Source organism: Vulpes vulpes, chromosome 1 (assembly GCF_048418805.1).
Source record: "Vulpes vulpes isolate BD-2025 chromosome 1, VulVul3, whole genome shotgun sequence".
Classification (NCBI taxonomy): Eukaryota; Metazoa; Chordata; class Mammalia; order Carnivora; family Canidae; genus Vulpes; species Vulpes vulpes.
Window position 1 is genome coordinate 10335332 of NC_132780.1, and position 6291 is coordinate 10341622.

A 6291-nucleotide genomic window follows, 5' to 3' on the forward strand; every position below is an offset into this window, starting at 1 on the left:
TCGAAGGGCAGAGGGAGACAGGGAGAGAATCTCAAGCAGACTCCGAGCTGAGCTGAGCTGAGCACAGAGCCCAATGTGGGGCTCAATTTCAAGATTCCGAGATCATGACCTGAGCTGGAATCACGAGTTAGACATTTAACCAACTGAGCCACCAGGTGCCCCCAAATATCCTTCCTTTAAATAACTGAATAATATTCTGGGGCACCTGGGTGGCTGAGTCGGTGAAGCATCTGCCTTTGGCTTGGGTCATGATCCTGGGGTCCTGGGATCCACCACTGTGTGGGCTCCCTGCTCAGAGGGGAGTCTCCTTCTCCTTCTCCCCCTCTCCCCATTCGAGCTTTCTCTCTGCCAAAGAAATAAAATCCTTTATTAATTATTTAAAATAGCTGAATAACATTCCATTTTACAGACATACCACATTATCTTTATCGTTTCATCCATGAATGGACACTTGGAATTCTTTGCTTTAGTTTTACAGGTTAGGATAAAGAGGACTGATTCGCAAAGCTCCTGTAAACCGCAATGTGGCAACGATCTGTCCTACTGGTGGAATCAGTAGAATTATACTATTTTGGGAAATGTTTCTCAGATTCCCAGGGTTCTTGAAAATGACATAGGGCGAATTTTGGGAATAGAGATTTCTGGCGTGTATGTTCCTGTGGCCAAGTCTGCAATAAATACTTTCCTCTGAGTGGGAGGAGCTGCAGGGGTGTGGCCAGAAGGTGTGGGTGGGTCACTCTAGCCCTGGGCAGGCAGGAAGATTAAGAAGAGGGATTCAATACAACAGGAACCCTCGCTTACTTGATATGGAGTCCTACCATGAATCCTTGAATGTAAAATAAGTATTCATTGAATGAGTCTCAAATTCCCTCAACCTCAGATATCGCATGTGTGCAGGGGCTTCACACACACACACACACACCCCTCAGAACCTCCAGGATCCTGGACAGCTCCAGGCAGGCAGCTGCAGTGTAGGAATGGCCCATATGATGTCCCTGGGGCAGGTGTCTCTGAGGAGTGGGGACCTGCATGGAGGCTGGAGGGCACCGTGGAGCTGGGTGCTGACACGCAAGGGGGAAGCAGCATTGTGCCCAACAGAGCACATCTCTCTGCAGCAGCTGTGCACACAGGGTCCCCGGGGCCAGGCTGCCAGTGTCTTGGCCCCAATAGGAAACCTGTACTAGGCTGTGGAATTGGTAGTCTGGGTCCCAAATGGTTGGTTGGGATGGAAGTTGCTGGGGACATCCAAGGGAAATTTCTAATTCCCAACTCAAAAGCCTATGACTAGAAAATAAGAAAATACCCAGGGAATCACCATGACTTCCCAGGGCAACACTCTCCAGGTTTAAATTAGCAAGAATTTCCATCATTTTCCTGGTTACTGTCCCACATGTGATTCTGCAGACACGCAGAGTAGCTAACAATTGTCCCTGCATCTCTTCTTTGTTCGGGAGCTGCCATTTCCTGGCAAATGACTGACAGCCTCCAGGTTGGTGGGGACAGAGGTGCGATGACTGCTGGGAGGACCGGGGAGGTCGGGACAGCTGGGCACACTGAGCTACCCGGGTGTGATGGGGACAAGGAGCTGATGCAGGACTGGCTTGTGGAACAGGACTGGGGTGCCTTGGCTGGAAGCACCAAGGTGGGAAGTGAGCAAATGTTTGCAAGGAACAGGCTGGATTCTCCAGAGGACAACCTCTCCGTTAGCGAGTCAGCTGCAGCAGCACACGGGCTGGGTCCCACGTGTGTGTCCATCACCTAACCACTGCTACCTCCAGGAATTACAGTCTCCTTACCCACCTGCCCGAACTCACCTGTGCTCCTTCACTGTCCAAGTCTGAAGGGACTTTGGGGTTCTTTCCTGCACTGCAGTCAGAGGGTGGGGAGGCCAAGTTCCCCACACACAGCCCAGCAATGGTGTCCTGCAGAACCAGGCCAGGTGAGACCTCACTCTCCCAAAGTCTGGGGGCCTGACCTAGAGGAGGTGGTGAAGCCTGGATACCACCTACTCCCTCAGGCCCAGAGAGATCCTGTGCCCTGGTGAATGCCATACCTCTCCTGATTCTTCCAGGTAAGAAGGTTCTTGAAATACCCGGGAAGCCCTTCTGGAATGTTCCACAGAAGCCCTGCCAAGGCCCATAGCACAGATCCTTTAGGGACACAGGCTCACAGTCATTCCCCCAGGGCCCGTACGTGGGGCTGGAGCATCTGAGAGTCCAGCCTACATTGCCCGCTGTCCCTGCACCATCCCCTTGGCAATGCCTTGGACCTGAGGTTGGTTTCAGGTCACCAGCCCATTCTGACATCCTCTCATTGGAGGTTCTTCTCCGGGGACCCCTATTTCCGTCCCAGGAACTTCACCCTGAGTGAATGTAAAGAGCATTTGAGGGTTGGTAGTTGTGGCAATGAAAACACTTAGAATTGTCTCAGGAGATGGGAAAAGTGGACGAGAGTTCAGGGAGGGCCGTGGGTGTCCCCTTGTGGATTGCTCCTGCAGATGGAAGAGCAGAGCGCCCTGGAGAGGAGACTGTGGGGCTCAGCCTGGACAAAAGGGACATTCAGGTTCCCAAGGAGGCATATTGTTTTTTTTTTTTTAATTTACTTATTCATAGAGACAAAGCTAGAGAGAGAGGCAGAGACATAAGCAGAGGGAGAAGCAGGCACCATGCAGGGAGCCTGATATGGGACTCGATCCTGGGTCTCCAGGATCACGCCCTTGGCTGCAGGCGGCGCTAAACCGCTGCGCCACCGGGGCTGCCCCAAGGAGGCATATTGAACAGAGATTCATTTATGGCCGCCCAGGGCTCACCACCTGGAAGACTGGTTTTGCAAAGCGGGTAACCACAAATCAGAAGGGCACCCACCGGGTTATACTGGCAAGTCGGCTGAGGGAGAACTGTAGACATTGGGACGTAGAAACACGCATGAGCACAAATCTGTATGCGATGTCCTTAGACGGTGTTCGCTGATGTTCTCACCATTTGAGGGGCATCTTAGCAATGAATGCGCAGTCGTAGTACCATTTGGAAGAAATCTCAAGAAGGACATGAGGGGCACCTGTGCGCCTCGGTTGATGGACTCTTCATTTCAGCTCTGGTTGTGATCTCAGGGGTGAGACCCAGCCCCCAGTGGGGGGCTTGCTTGCTTAAGATTCTCTCTCTCCCTCTGGCCCCCTCCTTTCCCCTCACTTCCCAGGCTCTCTCTCTCTCTCTCTCTCTCTCTCTCATACATTATATCCCAGGAGTGTCTCTGTATCTTCAGAATCATATACTTTGGCATCATTCCCTAAATATGAGTCTACACTCCACAAAATGCACTTTAGTCGAGGACTGGCCAGTGTTGGTCTGGTTCCCAGCACCTGTGGGCTGACAGCACCCTGCCCTTCAACCCTGGGTCCCCTCTGAACCACGGGAGCCTCTGATGCTCCAACATTTAGAGGAGTGCTTTATCAATGTCCTCACCAAGCACCTGCCCACCTCTGGACTCTGCGGGGCTGGTGGCACAGGCAGCTGATTGGCAGGTGTGCCCCCCAGGCACCCCCAAGTGGCTGAATCCCAGCCATCACCAGAACCTCCTGCTCCTGGCCACAGGCAGTGTCCACAGATTGAGAAGTTCTGAAAGCACCGACCCACACTCAGCTCTCACTGGCAGCAGGTTGGAGCTCTGGAGCACAGCCCGCACCAGTTCTGCCCCGACCCCATGACCACCCAACAAGATGCAGCTGGATGGGACACGCAATCCCAGAACATGGGGGGCACCTTGGCTTGGAGGCGCTTTCTCAGGAGGCTGCCCTGATCCTATAACTGAGCCCTTCTCCAACCCAAAGGCAGTTATGTGAGGCTCATGGTTTTGGTCAGTTGGAGGCCCCAAGAGGGCCCAGACGTCTGCGCCAGGGAGGCGGTGCTGAGGCAGGGGAGGGCTGAAGACAAGGTTTGTCAAGATACCATCTGGGAGAGCAGGGCGGGGAGCCAGGGTGCAGGCCATCCGCCACTAAGCCCCTGATGAGAGATGGGACAGTCCTCTCCTTGGGCCCAGTGTGTCCTCTGAACAGACACTGCACCAGCCACAATGTCAGGGAGGATGAGACGGCAGCCAGGCCTGTGTCCAGGCGTCCCTGTCTGCACCCAGTAAGAGTAGGTCAATAAACACGGATGAAGGCGATAAGGAAAACTTAGAAGCATGTCAGCCACGTGTAACACCTGGCGGTCAGAGCTGTAGACCCAGGGCCCTGGCATCAGCATGGGGGGAGGCCACCGAGTGGGAAAGGCCATCCCTTTAGCCTGTGGGGCCTCTACCCCCTCCTAGATTCAGGAGGAAGGACAGGGGCCTCATTCAGTTAGAGGCCGGACTCCATTCATTCCAGAACATTGACACCCCCTCCCATTTACATCTTGTGAATGACTTCTCTCCCCAGAGGGCCTGGGTGGGCAGCCTGTGTCCCTCCTCTGCTCTCAGAGAACTGACCTGGCACAAATTCTGGATCACACCCCAGGTGGACTTACCACCAGGGGAGGCCAGAGCCCTACCCTGACCTCAAAAGATGTCAGGTGGCAACTCCTCATCCTGAGGGCCTCTGGTCTGTGGGGACACCTGCTCATTCCTTGAAATCTCGAGGACAGAGAGCTCCTTCTGTGGAGCACATCCCTGAGTGGATAATTCTCCTGACACAGGATCGGGAATCTTCTGGACAGTGCCAGTGCTCTCCCCAGACTCACCCTGCCCTGGGATGGACTCAGGCAGTCTAGGACCCACAGGAACCAGGACCCAGGCTGACCAGTCCCTCACCCCTGCCCAGGGCTCAGGGCCACTCACATCCTTTGGAGCCTCCTTAAGATCCTGGTGCAGCCCCCGGCATCGATACAGGGGTGACATAGTGACATGCAGACAACACCCAGGAAACCAAACCCTGAAGCTGGCTTTGGCTAAGGAGGTGGAGGAGGAGCTAATTTCCATCCGTTTCTCCAACAGACTCCCTGGTCCTTCCCACATGCCTGTTCTGTCCTGCTTACTCCATCTAGGGCCCTAGGAGCACCCCAATCTATCAGGAGTCCTTGTGCAGCCTACACTCTGCCTGGCAACAGACAATGGGAGACGCAGTGTGACCACAGGAGGATTTCCCCGGCAGACAACAGAGGATGCACAGGATTCTGAATCACATGGACAGTCTCTGGGCCAAGTTCTGCTCACAGGCACTGAGAGGGAGGGTCTCCTCAAAAACTCCCCTTGAGAACCAGGGTGCGTTGAACCACCTAACCGGCCGCCACCACCTACTGTTCCCAGGACATAGAGAAATCCACTTCTCATCTGGGATCTGAAATCCAGAGATACCTGGTACTGGGTCTGTGTCCCTAAAGCAGAGGCCAGGTTGGAGACACTGAGTGATGGACACTAGATCCTCACCAGTCATCACCCTGCCTGCCCCTTTCTCACCCCAGAGTCCTCTCTGTGACCTTGCTGCCAGGAGGAAGTCCATCCTCCCCAGAGCAGGTGAGATCACTGGGTTGACCCGTGCCCAGCTGGGCTTCTCTGTTACCAAGGGAAACGATCCCCTGGATCTGGGGACCCTGGGCTGTGTGTGTGGTGCCCACAGACTCAAGGCCAGGTCACAGCACAGGCCACTGAGGAAAGGGACAAGGGTCACCCTCTCAGGGAACCGGGTCCCCCTCAGCCCGGCTCTTCAAAGCCTGCTCCCCGGGGCCAGGAGCATCCGCGTCCCCTGGGAGCTGGTTAGATGCAGGCTCCGGGGCCCACACCACACCTGCGGAGTCAGATCTGCTTTTCCACAGGATCTGCGGACCCTCCCTCCGTGGGCACAGAGCAGAGGCGGCCCCGGCGCCACGTCCCGGGGTCTCAGCCTGGCTGCGCATCTGCTAAAGCCGCCTGTGCAGGGGTCACCTGGGCCTCCGCAGGCTTGATGACGTTCCCAGGTGATCCCCAGGCCCGGTGGGGGTGACGTCCCGGGACAGGCGCTCTGGAGGCGGCCCCGGGCTCCAGCTCTGCAGGGGGAAGCCCCAGGGCCAGGAGGGAGGGCTGTGGGGGCGCGGACCCTGCACCTCGCCCCCGAGCTGCGGGGCGCGCCCCGGACCCGACGCCCCGGGCTCGTGCTCGTGCCGAGCAGGCCGGGTGCGCGCTCGCGTCTGCCGGGAAATCCCAGCGGAAGACCGAGAGGCCTCAGCAGCTGCGGGGACCCTCGGGGACAGAGGATGGGAACCCGGGACCTGCCGTCGGGGCGGGGGGGGGCGGCGAGCCCCCGCCCGGCCCACGTGACCCGGCCCCGCCCCCAGAGGCGGC